The 15,895-nt window shown below is 39.3% G+C and overlaps 1 long non-coding RNA gene across 1 annotated transcript; it reads right to left on the bottom strand.

Moving 5' to 3' along the window:
• Positions 1-3,045: 3,045 nt before the first annotated feature.
• Positions 3,046-7,316, bottom strand: LOC146667324 (uncharacterized). The gene is made up of 3 exons (XR_014911948.1): positions 7,205-7,316; positions 4,726-4,762; positions 3,046-3,432 (listed from the first exon to the last, which is right to left on the bottom strand). It is a non-coding gene; the product is annotated as an uncharacterized LOC146667324 (long non-coding RNA).
• Positions 7,317-15,895: the final 8,579 nt, after the last annotated feature.

The raw sequence follows: 15,895 nt of genomic DNA, 5'->3' as shown, positions 1-15,895 counted from the left end.
TCAACAACAGCTGAAGCATATACATGATAAAGCTTCAAGCAGAAAAGTTTTCTGTGAAGGACAGAAAGTTCTTTTACGTCTGAGAGCAGTTTTCTTGCAAAGTGGCAAGGACTATATGAAATCACAAAGAAGACGCGCCCAGCTACATATGAACTTTATTTGCCAGACTGTTGGAAGAACCATCAAGTGTTGCACATCAACCTTTTGAAAGAGGGGACTGACCAGCCATAGCACTCAACATCCCTGTGGACGGGCACAGTTATGGATGAGGAAGAACTTCATGAACAGTACTTCGCTTCTTCAAAAGTGTGTTTCCAGACCTTCATCATTTGCCATTTGAAAGATGTCAGGAGGTGTAATCACTTATGACCGAAGAACTCTTTAGCCAGGAGCCAGATCATAAACACCTCACTGACCACAAGATCACTCTTCATTCTCCAGACCAACAGCCAATTAGAGATACCACTTGCTGTATCCCAGATAAGCTATTGCCTGAGCTGAAAAATGAGCTGGAGAAGATGCTGGTTACAGGAATCATTGAGCCTTTACACAGTGAGTGGTGTAGTCCTGTTGTGCTTGTCCCAAAGAAAGATGATTTTAAGCTAAGATTTTGTGTAAGCTTTTCTAAGTTAAATTCAGTATCTGTTTTCGATCCTTGTCCAGTGCCAAGGGTTGATGAACTGATTGATCACTTGGGAAATGCTAATTTTCTGACAACTCTAGAACAGTTATATTAACTGACATGACAAGAAAGTCTAGTCCTACAAAGTTCAAGTGGGCTGAAGAGACAGAGAATGCATTCAGTGGTTTGAAAGACTGTTTGTGTCAGAAACCTGTTTTGCACTGTCCAGATTTGAACCTTCCGTTTACAGTACACACAGATGCCTCTGAGGTGGGTCTAGGAGCTGTTTTACTGCAAGGAGAGGAAGGACAGCAGCAGGCCATCCAGTACATCAGCCAGAAACCTTTTCCAAGAGAAATGACGTATTTGAAAATTTAAAAGGATTTTGATTCATGTGTCAATGCATTTTTATATTTTTTGTGCTCCAGGTGCTGCTGTTTTTTTTTTTTCTTTTTTCTTTCTTCCCATTGTTTTTCTTACAGTTGTGCATATTCTATTTGTGCTCTATCCTTTTATTATATTCTCCTATCCCCCTCCACTTTTTTCTCCTGCCTTTCAGCTTAGATCTTGTCACACTGTGCTATAATATAATATAATATAATATAATATAATATAATATAATATAATATAATAACTGAAATATAACAAGGAAAACATTTTAAATAAATAAAGATAAAACAAGAGGATTATAGAGGATATCATGGTGCATTCAGATCATAATTCTGATTTCAAATGCTAGGATAAACAAAAACAAATAATAACAATAATAGAATAAACATCAAAATAAACAGTATTATAAGAGAATAAAAATCTGTGACATATGTTAATATATGAAAAATGTATGTTCATGGCTTTAACACGTTAATGGATGAGTTTCAGATTTGATCAGTTTTTTTTTTTTTTTAAATAAACTGTTCATTTCAAAAACAAGTCACATCCATATTGGTCAGTTTTCTTAAACAATGTATTCAATAATAGCTGCTGACTGTTTAAAAAAAAATAAAAACAGTGTTTTCCCCTACAGTATCTCAAATGCAAGGCAGTTTAGCCAATTGTCATCTTATCAAAGCTATGCACTGATTAATTTTGTATGGTATAGAAAAAAAAAAATTACAAAATTAAATGCTAGTGAATGTATTCAGAATTGGCCAAGAGCTATTTTAATCACGACAGAAAATAAAATATATTTATTTCAGTTCCATGACAACAAATTGGCAGCTTTTTAAAATGATTGAAAACATCAATGAATAGCAGGACCCACGGCGCTGATACTAATATTGGACTGAAACGTTTTATGATGTTGATGCTCACAGTATATATGGACCAAACTCAAAGATCTGTCATTTACTGCTGCAGTCTGCAGCACAGCCTGAGAGCTATTTTGCAAGTGCTGAATTGCAAAGGTGTGATGCAGTTTAACCAAATGCTGTATTACTCATTAAACTACAAATAAACATTAGTGGGTGGTAAAAGAGCAAGCTATATGACTTCAAGGCAGATATTTACTATTTCTTGTAAGATTCTGAGAAAAATCATCATCAGTAAAAAGTAACAGCAACAAAAATGCTGTGTGAGATTAAAAATTAATGTCCTAAGGAAACAGTATTATTTTAGTTATTATTTTAGCGACACACTAAAATGTGCTAAGTCTTATCTAAAAAAAGAAGAGTATTTCAAATTGTTAGTCTGTATGGCGTACAAAGTAAAGAACATCAGAGTGAAAAACATATTCATATTAATTCATATAATGAATGAGGCTAAATAGGAAGACTTCAACCAAATCTGCAAACTTTTAGAATTACAAGTTTTGACAGTTTGAATATAACTAAAGAAAAGTTTAAACAGTTTCTTGAAGTGGTTTTAAACTATCATGCATTAAACTAAATGATGGTTTTTGACTTTTAATAAACAATGCTAATTTAGCTGATTAACTGTGGTTTCTGCCTCACCTATAAATGTCATGAAACTGTTATAAAAAGCTTATACTGCTACCTACACTGATGTAAATGACATCTTCAGATAAACAGTGTCAGTGTCATGAATCCCAGAGAATGTGTAGAAGAATGGACCTGTTTTATTTGTTTCTATAGATTTCTGAAACAGCTTACCGTAATAAAACTAGTAAGATCTGTTTTGTTTTTTGGTTTTTTGGGGTTTTTTTGTGTCCCGTTTGGATCTTTAGCCATCAGAATTGTTGTCTTAAGGCCAAGAAAGATGCCAAGCGGATTTATTTTACCAAGTGGATCATCATGGCCTTGCCATATTGGTCCATTTGGTTGACCTTTATTATAATTATGAATTTATTTTATTTTCAGTTCCTACAAACGGGACAGACATGACTGGGGGATAGGACAGGGAGAAAGAATGAAAGAAAGAGAGGGAGAGAAAGACCAAAGGGGAGAAGAGACGGTGAGAAGGGGGGGAAGAAAGAAAAAAAAAAACAAACAACAAAAAAAAAACAAAACACCTGGGTCACCTGTATGGAGAAAAAAAACAGAAGAGAAAGCAAACAACAAAGAGCAACATAATAAAAAAAACGGCACCATCACAATAAACTAGCAAGCAGTAAATATCAGTAGATACTAAGTAATAAACGATATTGTGCAGCACGCAAGATAGACAGCGCACAATGTGCTTTGAGGCAGCAGCCAAGAAAGCTGTAGTCCGCGTCTGTGAACACCCGTGTGTACACCTGTGTGCATACCTGTGTGGATCAGCATGCTTGCATTCCAAAGGTTTCTCCATGTAACGATCTGCTAGGGAGTGTGGGGAGCCACAGCCCCGTCCTCCAGGGTATGAAGCAGGTATATCTGAAACAGGTTACCGTAATAAAACTAGTAAGATCTGTTTTGTTTTTTAAGGCAATTGGTTAGCATGGTTTTAAAAAGTACATATATTTCCTATTCCACTTATTATTTTAAGGCAGTTTGTTTGCATTTTTTTTCATAGCAAGAATAATTAGAATTGACACTGTAACTAATTTTCTACTATTGTTTCAGTTATCTGATATACTAAGCATGATTGTGGAAATATGGTCTTGATTTAAAAAAACAAAAACTCATGTATAACACATTTATTTTGTCAATTAAAATTTTAAAACCACATTTTCAAACTGTATTTGACATTAACCAAGGTGCAGAAATACTGACATTTGCCACTGTTAACACATGCACAAAGACTGAACCTAAATACATTCATGTATGAACCTAAACATAAATATGCAAAGAATTGGATATTTTCACTATAATTGTTTACAGATTACCAAGATGATGCTTTCACTCGGCTAGTAGACAGAAATGTAAGGGGAAAACAAGTCAGCACACTTCTTTCCTTGATGGGGACACAGTTGCCGTAGAAGAAAAAAAAAATAAAAATGCAAACACAGGAGATGAATTGGACATTCTGCGATATGTTAAACATCCTGGTAAATAAATAATAATGTGATAAATATTGTGGTGACTATGCCGAGGAGGTAGACCCAAACTCAAGCGCATCATTAACGCGTCTACCTGTATGTTGTGTCAGGAAGGCAAAGTGAAGGGCAGACGGAGAGAGTAAAAACAGACGAGGGGTGGGAAAGAGGAAAAGAAAAACTACCGTAGGTGAATAAAAAGACAGAATGATGCTAAGAGAAAAATAAAAATAAAAGTAAGCGGGAGAGAAACCAATAAGAGTCAGTTAAATGAAGTAGAGAGTAGGGAGTTAGGGAAAGGCTAAAGAATAATGTGACGGGGAAGAAGAGAGAACAATATTCAACAGGCAGACAAGTGGAAACTTATACTGAATGGAAAGAGGTGGCACTCCACTATACGGCTATCTCACTTCTGAAAAGAGCACATTTTGAAAGAGGCAGAAAGACGCCCAGCTTAAGACTTTACATCTATACACACACATGCAAACATGCCAGTGTCATTCGGTGGACTTCTTTTCATTTCACTCACACACTTGTGAGAAAATCTAATTCTTCACTCTCTTTCACCTTACAATGCATACCAATTCAAGATATTTACATAGTACACCCATGGCTTTGTGTCCTTGCAGTATCCATCTGTGTCCCAGTGCTGGTCCCAAGAAAAATCCAAAATTCAAATTTGTGCACTTACTTTTAAAGCCAGTAAAGCTGTGTGCAATCGTTCCACCCTAGAAAAATAATAGTTCAAAGAATCATTAAAATTACATAGATGAATTGCATAAAAATGTGCTTGCACAAGAAAACCTTATTACTGTTCAACTCTTATGCTGTTGCATAGGCGATGGGTTCTCTACTAGAGGTAGGCCCATCGATCCAAATATCTATGGTATCGATAGCAACACTGGCATTTGAATTAGACAGATAGTAGCATGATATTTGATACTTTGTGTTTCTATGCTCTATGTTCAGATACGTAGCCCACTGAAATGTGTTAAATACATTCTTTAAAAACAAAAAACCCTCAAACATACACAAAATTGTATCAACATTTCGCATTTATTCAAAGCTGGGCCTATGATTTTGGTGGCCCCAGACAAGATTTTATATGCAGGCCAAAACACTTCCAGCACAACTACCAAATCACCCACATTGCTCATAAGAAAATGAAGATGAGCACATACACACAAACTAGAAACAGTCAAATGAATTACATTTCTTATTTTATTTTAAGTTGTATATTAACATTAATAGCAGAGCAGTAATATGAGCAGTTAAGAAAAAAATGAAAAGAATTAAAAATGATAAATATATACACTACCATTCAAAAGTTTGGACACACCTTCTGATTTAATGTTTTTTCTTTATTTTTTCTACTTTCTACATTGTAGATACAAACTGAAGATGTCAAATATATGAAGCAAGATATATGGAATTATGTAGCACTTGTATTTTAGATTCCTGAAAGTAGCAACCCTTTGTTGACAGCCCTGCAAACCTGTCAGGGTTCCTTTGAGGAATTCCTTCCTTTCTTAATGGAGTTGGGACCATCAGTTGTGTTGTGCAGAAATCAGGATGGTACACAGCTGACAGCTCTATTTGAGAACTATTAGCTAATTGGTTCTTGCCATAATGTGAATTCTAAGTTAAAGAGAAATGACAGTCCATCATTACTTTAAGAACTGAAGGTCAATCACTGAAGGCCAGGAAAATTGCTAACATTTTGAATGTGTCCCCAAGTGTAGTTGCAAGAATCATGAAGCGCTATGACATAACTGGCTCACATGAGGACCGCCCCAGGAAAGGAAGACCAAGAGTCCCCTTTGCTGCTGAGGATACATTCATCCGAGTCACCAGCCTCAGAAATCACAAGTTAGCAGCACCTCAGATTAGAGCCCAAATCAATGCCACACAGAGTTCCAGTAGCAGACACATCTGTGTGAATCAGGCCTTTATGGTCAAATAGCTGCTAAGAAACCACGACTATAAGGAAAAGCAACAAGCAGAAGAGATTTGTTTGGGCCACGAACTACAAGGAATGGACATTAGACCAGTCTCAGCTGACCAGGAAACCTGCAGTCAGCTGAGACTGAAGAAATCACTTGGATGAGTGACGAAACATTTCTCCCACTGAAAATGCTTTGTCCAGATGAACAGAATCAACATTTGGAGACATTAGACAAGTGGAAATCTGTGCTTTGGTCTGATGAGTCTAAATTTGAGGTGTTTGGTTCCACCTGCCGTGTCTTTGTGTGACAGAAAAGGTGAATGGATGGTCTCTACATGGTTCGTACTGTGAAGCATGGAGGAGGAGGTGTGATGGTGTGGGGGTGGTTTGCTGGTGACACTGTTGGGGATTTATTCAAAATTATAGGAACTCTGAACCATCATAGCTACCACAGCATCCTGCAGCCACATGCCATCCCATCAGGCTTTATGTTTAGTTTGACTATCATTTATTTTTCAACAGGACAATGACTCCAAACACTCCAAATGTTAGACTGCTGTTCATAGACTTCTGTTCAGCATTCAACATGATCATTCCCCAACTCATTCACAAATGGATCTGCTGGGGATCAGCACCTCACTGTGTAACTGGTTGCTGGATTTCCTGACAGGAAGACCGCAGAAAGCATGGGTTGGCAACAACACCTCCAGCACAAGAACACTAAATACGGGGGCTCACCAAGGATGTGTGCTGAGCCCCCTTCTCTTCACTCTGCTGACCCACGACTGCACACCATCACGCAGCTCCAAATGTCTTCATCAAATTTGCAGACCACACAAGGTCATATCAGCAACAATGATGAAACCTACTACAAGAGTGAAGTTAACCATCTGGCTGAGTGGTGCAGCAACAACAACCTGTCCCAGAATGTGGAGAAGACTAAGGAGATCATCATAGACTTGGTACTGTGGAGAGGGTAAGCAGCACCAAGTTCCTGGGTGTGCACATCTCAGAAGATCTCTCCTGGTCAAAAAACACAGCATCACTGGTCAGAAAAGCCCAACAGCGACTCTACTTCCTCCTTCTACAGAGGAGAGTATCCTCACAGCTGAATCGCTGTGCGGTATGACTCCTGCACGTGGGTACTTCTCTTCCCTCCCTCCTGGACATCTACTGCACCCGCCTCATCCAGAAAGCTCTTAGCATTACAGATGACTCCACTCACCCGCCCAACAGCTTCTTCAGGAAGGAGACTGAAGAGTCTCTGGTGGGCCACACCAGCAGACTGAGAGACAGCTTTGTCCATCAGGCTGTCAGGATCCTGAATTCACTCCTTGCTCTCACACACAGGAACTCCAGACCTGCATTCAACTCTTCCCTCTGACCCCCCCCCCCCCCCCCCACCCCCCCACCCCCCAAACACACAAACTCTGACCCATCACCATTGCCTTTTCACTGACTGCCCCGCCCCCACTTGCACACAAACTTGCCCACACCATGATTGTGTTGGACACTGCTGTTTAAATAATTATATGATATTGTATTGTGTTGTACATAAGACTTTATTTTTTATCGTTTTATCTTTATATTGTTTTAGTGTACACTGAGGGCCATGGGAGTATTGCGGTTTCAAATTCCTGTGTATGACTGTACATGTGGTCTTTGACAATAAAGCTGACTTTGACTCTGACTTGAAACACACCTCCATGCTGTGTGGGCTATTTGACGAAGAAGTACAGTGATGGAGTGCTGCGCCAGATGGCCTTGGCTCCACAGTCACCTGACCTAAACCCAACCGAGATGGTTTGGTTTAGAATGGACCACAGAGTGAAGGCAAAAGGGTCAACAGGTGCTCAGCATCTCTGGGAACTCCTTCAAGACTGGTGGCGACCTCATGAAACTCATGAAGAGAATACCAAGAGTGTGCAAAGCAGTAATCAAAGCAGCGGGTGACTATTTTGAAGAATCTAAAATCTAAAACATGTTTTGAATTATTTCACACTTTTTTGTTTGCTACATAATTCTATATGCATTCATTCATGGTTTTGATGCCTCCAGTGAGAATCTACAATGTAAGTAGTCATGAAAATAAAGAACTTTTGACAGGCAGTGTATGTCAACATTTTTAAAAGATATAAGTAACACTCCTGCAAATCACACTGTCAAACCTGGAATAATTTGGGACAGTTTCATAGGTTTGGTGTTAGAATAGAACACCACCTTAATGTTGTGAGAAAACATTGAGATAAAGGTAGCAAATCAAAATAGCTGTTATAAATTATAAAAGTAAAACTCATTCTAATGAAAAACACATTAGCTAAAATGAATAATAATGAATTACTTTCTAGCCACTGTTTGCCAGATGAAAATTATTGTGGCTATATTAAATTTAATTTATTCAAAATGAAACGCCAACTCTCAGTTGCTCAACAACAACAAACAAACAAAAGAAAAAGCTGCACAAAAAAACACAAGTAGCTTACAACCAAAGCTAGCCATACATTCAAAGAGGTTACTTGGTTACTACATTTGTCTATAAGTTTTTTTGTGTTGGCTAACAAGCTGACAGTAAGCATGTTTTTAGAAAAAATCGCTTATAAGTATATGATATATGATAAGTCATTATCTAAATTTATCCTGTCTTAAGGGTAAGGGTAAAATTAACCATGATGATTTAACGTTAAATATGGTCAAATGCAACTTTGATGTAAGAAACTCATCAAAAGTTTCTTATAATGAAATAGAGTCAATAAATACATATCTTAATCTTGTCTTGGTTTTTTCTTTCTCCAATTTTATTTTATTTATTTATTAATCAAAATTCTGTATTCTGTATCTTTATCTGTAAAATTAGAGAGCAGCTCTTCGGGACATTTAAGTGGAACAATTCAAATGAAAACCCAAAAGGACAGGTAGGGATATAGAAAATGTTTCTGCAATCATCCTGAATTTATTTTGGTTTGGAGAAATTTGTATCATCTATCCTGACCTTTTACTTTGACGCAAATTAGTATTGCTCCATTAGTACTCAGTTGTAGCTGAGAAGCGTCAAAGACAATACTACAAAGCAATTCCTTAAAACAATAGTTTGTGCTCCTCTGTCAATTGGTGGAGGGTTCTTTGTGCCCCACTGAGTCCAGGGGCTATGTTTCTTTTGGGAGGAGGGGGGAGGGGGGGGGTTGCTTTGCCCTCTTATAGGGTCTCCCAAGACAAATTGGTCCTGGGTGAGGAGCCAGACAAAGAGTGATTCAGTGGACCCCTGTGCCTGAGAAAAAAAGCAAGGGACCTATGTAGCTAGGGTTACCAGAGTGCAACAATGGAGCCAGGCCTGTGGTGGGAGCACAACAGAGAGTGTCTGGTCAAAGCGGCAGCCGGTAGGGCCCTCCCTCCTATAGTGTGACTAGATATAGCTGCCTTCACCTCAATGCACAGCTCATGCTCTCAAAACTGTCTCGGGGCACACTTTCCTTATATAATCATTGCAGTAGCTTGGTTTTTCCTGGTGCATGCTGGGCTCCGCCAGGGCTGGCCTTTGTCACAAACCTATTCCTAGTCTTTATGGAAAGAATTTCTAGGCATAGCCAGGTGGCAGAAGGCTTTCACTTTGGTGGTCTCAGAATCTGCGGGCAAATACCACAGCCTTGAAAAAAAGCTTGCATGTGAATTTTCAGTCAAACTTTTGGTCAAATACACCTAAAACAATGTCTAGAATGTGAAATGTTGGTATAATGGTGCTACTTGAAGCCTGAAAACGATCGCCCATAGAAAAAAAAACGAGCAAACAGCAGTAGCAGACGTCCTGACTGGATTCTACGTTAGCATAGATCCCTCCAGAGTTTTGTGCACACGGTTTAGGTAAAAATGAAAAAGGTTGAGGTTTTACATTTAGTTCAGTATTACCTGTTGCCTGTGTCTTTGTCTTTTGGGAAAATACTTTACACAAGTAATGGCTCAAAGAGGATTTCTTTTTTTTTTTTTTTTACTGTGCTGCAATTTTTTACTGGATTATTTGTGCCATTAATTAGTGTCAACTAATTTTTATTTGATCTCCACACAGGATATGCTTGTGAAGATGGAATATGGGGGAGAGCAGAAGTGCGTTGAAGTTCCACAAAGAGATGAATGAAGGACATGCATATTGTATTGAAGAAATAAGTGATGAGAATGCTGTTATTTGCATTTACCATGTCAGACCTTTTGATAAACAAAATTCTAATGAAAGTGAGAACATGTATACTGTTACATCTTTCAGAAAATGTTTTGAAATTGTGGTGCACAGTTCAGAATAAATGTTTTTCAAAAACCATTGCATCTTGTATAGGATAAAGGTCTAGTCATCTCTTAGTTTACTCAGATTGCACAGAGTGTATATTTGTTAATAATTTGAATCATTTTGGATAAGGATAAGTGTAAGATAATGGGGAATTTCAGTTTTTACTTTATAATTTGTTTAGCGTAAGATTTACAGTTAAATTGTATTTTTTCTTGCCTTATTTAATTTTTACGTACTGTTCCTTTAACACACGGTAACTGTGCACGGGGGGAGGGTTCGCGACAGGCAGTGTAGAGCTACGGGGGCTTTAACTAGCTGTGGAGAAAAACAGTTTCTTACCGTGTTTGCAGTGTACTGGAACATTCAAATGGATCACTGTATTTCAAAACTGTGGAAATAAATGTTTGCCTGTTTGTTTTTCGACAAGCGGACTTTGTGGATTATGCTCAACTGCACTAAGACACGCGTACGGCCCGACTACCAGCTAGTGCTTCCGCAGTGATACATCTTTTTAGTAAATGTTTATTTCCAAAAGAAATTTCTAGAAGTTCAGAACAGTAAAATTCCCACTTTTTAGAATGAATTAGAAGATAACTCTTACGTAGTTAAACTAAAATACTCTTTGAGAGTTAATATATAAACTCTTAACACCAAGTGTTAAATTATCAACTCCAGACAGATTTGGTGTTTAACACTAAATCAGAATTAACGTACCAACTCTCCAAAAAGAGTTAAATTAACACTCTCTGGTGTGGACCCATATAGACACTTTAATAGTGTTGAAATCAAATCCGACAGTGTTAATTTGGACATGCTGGATTTGCTGTGTTCTCAGCCAGAAAAGGGTGTAGTGTCCATTCCAGGTCAGAGACAAGTTACTGCCCCAAGTAGAAGAATTTAGGTGTCTGGGGGCGTTGTTCATGAGTGAGCAGTGTGTGACTGTAAGATTGACAGATAGATTGGGACTGCAGCTGTAGTGAAAAAAAAAAACAAAGCTCTTGATTTACCTGTTGATCTATGTCCCTACACTTACCTATGGCCACAAGCTTGTTGTAGTGACCTAAAGAAGAGACTGCAGCTACAAGTGGTGGAAATGAGCTTTCTCCAAAGGGTGGCTGACCTCCCTTAGAGATGGGGTGAGGGGCATAGCTGTCCAAGAGAGGCTCAGAGTAGAGCCATTACACCTCCATATCAAAAGGAATCAGCTGAGGTGATTTAGGCATCTCGCAAGGATGATTCCTGGGCATGGTGTTTCAGGCATGTTCAACGAGAGGAGGCCCTGGCACAGACTCAGGACATGCTGCAGAGGTCTCGGCTGGTCTAGGAACACCTCGCGTTTCCGTCAAATGAGTTGGAGGAGGTGACTATGAAAAAGGAGGCTGCTACCCTGCGACTCTGTCTCCGCAGGGGAAGAAAATTGAAGAACACTTCTTTCTTTCTTTTTTTGGTTTTGCTAAGATGTATTTAACATGTATGTCCATAAGATTCATTAATTGAAGTCTGCTTTGTGCTGTTCTGGATTGTTGTGGCCTATATTCTGCCTGTCTGATATCTGTCAGAAGGTGTTTTTCACCTGCACAATGAGAATTAAATTTTTTCTGAAGTGCAATCCAGGCACTCCTTCATAAGCAGAAGCTTTAGGTAGTGTCAGTAAATATCCAGCATCTTGTTGATCACTCACCACCTTTCAGACAGGCCACAATACTGGGCACTGCTCTGTTTGATCTGATGTATCCACAAGGGACTGTAATTTCTCCATTACTGTTCAACTTGTACACCTCAGACTTTGAGTACAACTCATGGTCATGCCACCCTTAGAAATAGTATGACTGTTCTGCAAGGTGGCCCCACAGTGGATGATTTTGTGGAGTGGTCTGAGAGATGGTGATATACTTCAGGAAACAGCTGCATGGCCTGTATAGATCATAAGACAGAGGCTGTATACAAGTCGGAGATGAAAATGCTTATCTCCTTAGGAACCTAAATGTGGTGGGGCGTGGCTTGCGGTGCCGTGCAGGGAGGGCGGACGCACCTGCATGGCATCCGCAATCATGCCCCACCTACTTAAATACTGTAGTGGGTCCTGCGTGTGGTTGTTGTGGTTGGTACGTTGAGCTGGCAGCGGGAGAGCTGCAGCTCTGCGTGTATTGTGGACAGCAACCGTAAAGTATTAATAAAGAATGATTAAAATACCACTGGGTCTGCCGTGGTCATTTACACTAAGATTCTTCAATGTGTGTAGAAAAATGTTGGAGCACTATACATAACTTACTGGAAAAGCAATGGTGCACTTTCTCTGATAGACTGGTTTACCTCCATTGACGCAAGGACAGACACTGGAACGCTTTCATACATAAGTTTTATTCCCATTTATTTTTCACCTTACAATATTATTATTATTATTACTACTAGTACCAGTAGTAGTAGTAGTATTAATAGTACTATTTCAACTTACAAAGAATTTTCCCACATAGGGTAATAAAGTATTTCTTGCCTTAATTTTATCTTACATTAGCTGGCATCTAACTACAGTCATCTCTAAAGCTACCATTTTAAGAGTGCATACTATACAAAAGTAGGCTGTAAACAGTGATAATAACAAATCACGGTACATCCAACTGTACTTGTGAAAGGTAAGCTGTGAAATGGTTAAAGGTTTGTCTATCTGCAAGTGAAGGTTCAGATTAGTTGAAATGTGACAAACTTGACAGTCAATTATTACTTCTACACATATACGGATGCCATACACAATGCATTGTTTTATTTTTGCATTTTGTGTATAAGCAGAATAAGGCTGAGGGGGAAAGTGGCAGATGGTGCGGACATCATTATGGCACAGTGGCTTCATTTGGCCTTTATATTTTGACTCAAATGGAAAGTAGAGCTTTCACAGAATAATGTAAAGAAATCTTATCTTCCTTTCCACTGATGAGTCTTCTGGGGGTTCGGCCCCATTAGATCCTGTTAATGGCTCATATTATGTGTCATTATAGGCATATTTGCAGTGCCTTTTCTGCACCCTGTACTTCATGGATCCTCTTGTCCCAGTATTGTAAATCCATCTAACAAGATCTAAAAGTTTAATGTGTTTAGGCAGAGGACTGTCCCTCCATGAGGCCTGGTTCTCCTGGATGTTTCTTCTTGTTAAAAATGAGTTTTTCCTTCACAACATTGCCAAGTGCTTCTTCATAAAGAGTGACCTAATTGTTGGACAATTATTGTAGAATCTTTACCTTACCATATAAAGCACCTTGAAGTGACTTCAGTTGGTGCTTTATAAATAAAACTGAATTGAATGAAAGAATCCATCACCCACGCAAAGGTGGGCTGACCTTTGTCACCGATTCGGTTGGTAATTTTTACGGACAGAATTTCTAGATGTAGCCATGTGGTGGAAGGCTTTCACTTTGGTGGTCTCAGAATCTCATCTCTGCTTTTAGCAGATGATGTGGTTCTGTTGGCTTCACTGGGTGATGGCCTCCAGCTTGCACTGGAACGGTTCAGTGGGAATCAGCACCTCCAGATCTGAGGCCATGGTCCTCAGCCAGAAAAGGGTGGAGTGCCCACTCCAGGTCAGGGATGAGTTCCTGCCCCAAGTGGAGGAGTTTAAGTATCTCAGGGTCTTGTTCACGTGTAACAGGAGAATGGACCGGGGGATCGACAGATGGATTGGGGCTGTGGCTGCAGATGCTGTCTGTCAAGATGTTTGACAGATGATGTCTGTCGTGGTGAAGAGAGAGTGTAAAAGTGAAGTTCTCAATTTAACGGTTGATCTACGTCTCCACCCTCACCTATGGTCATGTCTCACCACGAGGAGGCACCGGGGCAGACCCATGACACGGTGGAGAGATTATACAGCTGGCCTGGGAACGCCTTGGTGTTCCCCCAGACAAGCTGGAGGAGGTGGGAGAGGGAGGTCTGGGCTTCTCTGTTTAGGCTGCCTCCCCCGACACCCAGATGAGCAGAAGAAAATGGGTGGCTGAATCAAAGAGTTGTTTAGCTGTTTCTGTATCTGTGCCATATAGATTTGTTTTTCTTTGCTTAGCATCTGTTTGAGCATCCGTGACCATACAGCAAAGTCCCACTGAGACATTCCAGTGATGAAGACAACTTAATAAATAAAATCACCACAACAAATAAATTTACAAACTTATGTACACAAGTGCAGTGCTGGAAAGAAGGTGGAATGTTATACAACAATGTAGTTGCATGTCATATTTAGTAGCTTTTGTGTCAAGTGGTTCCTCATCTCTGTGTTTGTCAGTTCTTGCTGGGCACTTTTTGCCTCTGAATTTTGAACTTAGGGACAAACCTCTTATTTTCTGTACTGCTCAAACGTCTCTTTTAGTATTGTGAACCATTAAAAACCCATGAAATGCTGTACAAAAATAATGCATTTTTTACTCATAGTCTCCCTACATTGTACATATTCCATCCAAGTACAAATTGGCTGAATGTGTCGGTAAGTGGTGCGTTGAATTGTCTATTTCAGGTCTGCCCAGGCGGTCTTTGCAGAGTGCTTATTTTACATGTCATCCAGTGTGCTTTTACAGATCATTGTTTGCGAATGGAATGAACCTCCTCCTGAGTACTTGTCATTTGTAGTGTGAAAAGCTCTTATCTGGTGCCCAGCAAGACTCTAGAAAGACAGACAATTACTGGCAAGAGAGTGGCAGCAAACAAGAGATGAAACAGGGGAAGACAGAAGAGGCTACTTAAGCACAAATGGTGGGGTTGACAATGCAGGGAAAAGGAGCACAGAAAAGACAAAACAAAAAAGCAGCGTGTTTGTTTTGTAGTGGAATAATTTTGAGACAGATGTGTTGATGAAAGAAAAGTAATGGAGAAGAGAAGAAAATACATTTTGAACAGATAGACTGCAGGTAAGAGTGGTAGACATGGGAGTAGAGAGCAATACAGAAACTCCCTTAATACTTCAACTACAAAAACTGTATGTGACAAAAAACTGCAGGTTTGAAAATATCGTATAGATCAGCTTAAAATGGCTGAGGATGCAATGAGATACACATGATTATTAAACTTTAAATGTCTGTCATTTTTGAAAACTTTTTAAAGGTCATGTCATTAGTTTTCAGTTCTAACCATTTGTTAAGTCTAATTGTTGAATGTTGTCATTATGTTCTTAAATTTGTACAGTCTTGGTTTAAGCAGTAGGATCAAGACATTCCTTTGATCCTGAGCACCTCTCCAGCCACTCTGTGCTGGGGGAGGTTTTATGCAGAAACATCCTATCTGAAAGATCTGTTTCTTGTGATGTTGCTTCCTGCTTTTATGACCCTTTTGGTCAGCAGGAGGTCTCTCACACACACACACACACACACACACACACACACGCACGCACACACACACACACACACACACACACACACACACACACACTTTCTTGCACATGCATACATGTGCACACACATACACACACATAGTGCCTTGTCTTTGTAACCAAGGGGGGTTTACCGAGGGAGGTGCTGTGATGTGTATTGTGTGAACTGTAACAGTTTGTCAATAAATAGCTGCGAGGGAAGCTGCTCTTTGAAGGATTTTGGGCATGAGACAGGTTAGGAGCGTGAGCTCCAAGAGCTGGTTCTTGACCAAAGACTTCCCTTGCTAGCAAGTAAAAGATGT

This window comes from Rhamphochromis longiceps, linkage group LG6 (genome assembly GCF_057381845.1).
Source record: "Rhamphochromis longiceps isolate RC_006_pf linkage group LG6, R_longiceps_female_GT1.1, whole genome shotgun sequence".
Classification (NCBI taxonomy): domain Eukaryota; kingdom Metazoa; phylum Chordata; class Actinopteri; order Cichliformes; family Cichlidae; genus Rhamphochromis; species Rhamphochromis longiceps.
This window is presented reverse-complemented; position numbering and strand designations above follow the sequence as displayed.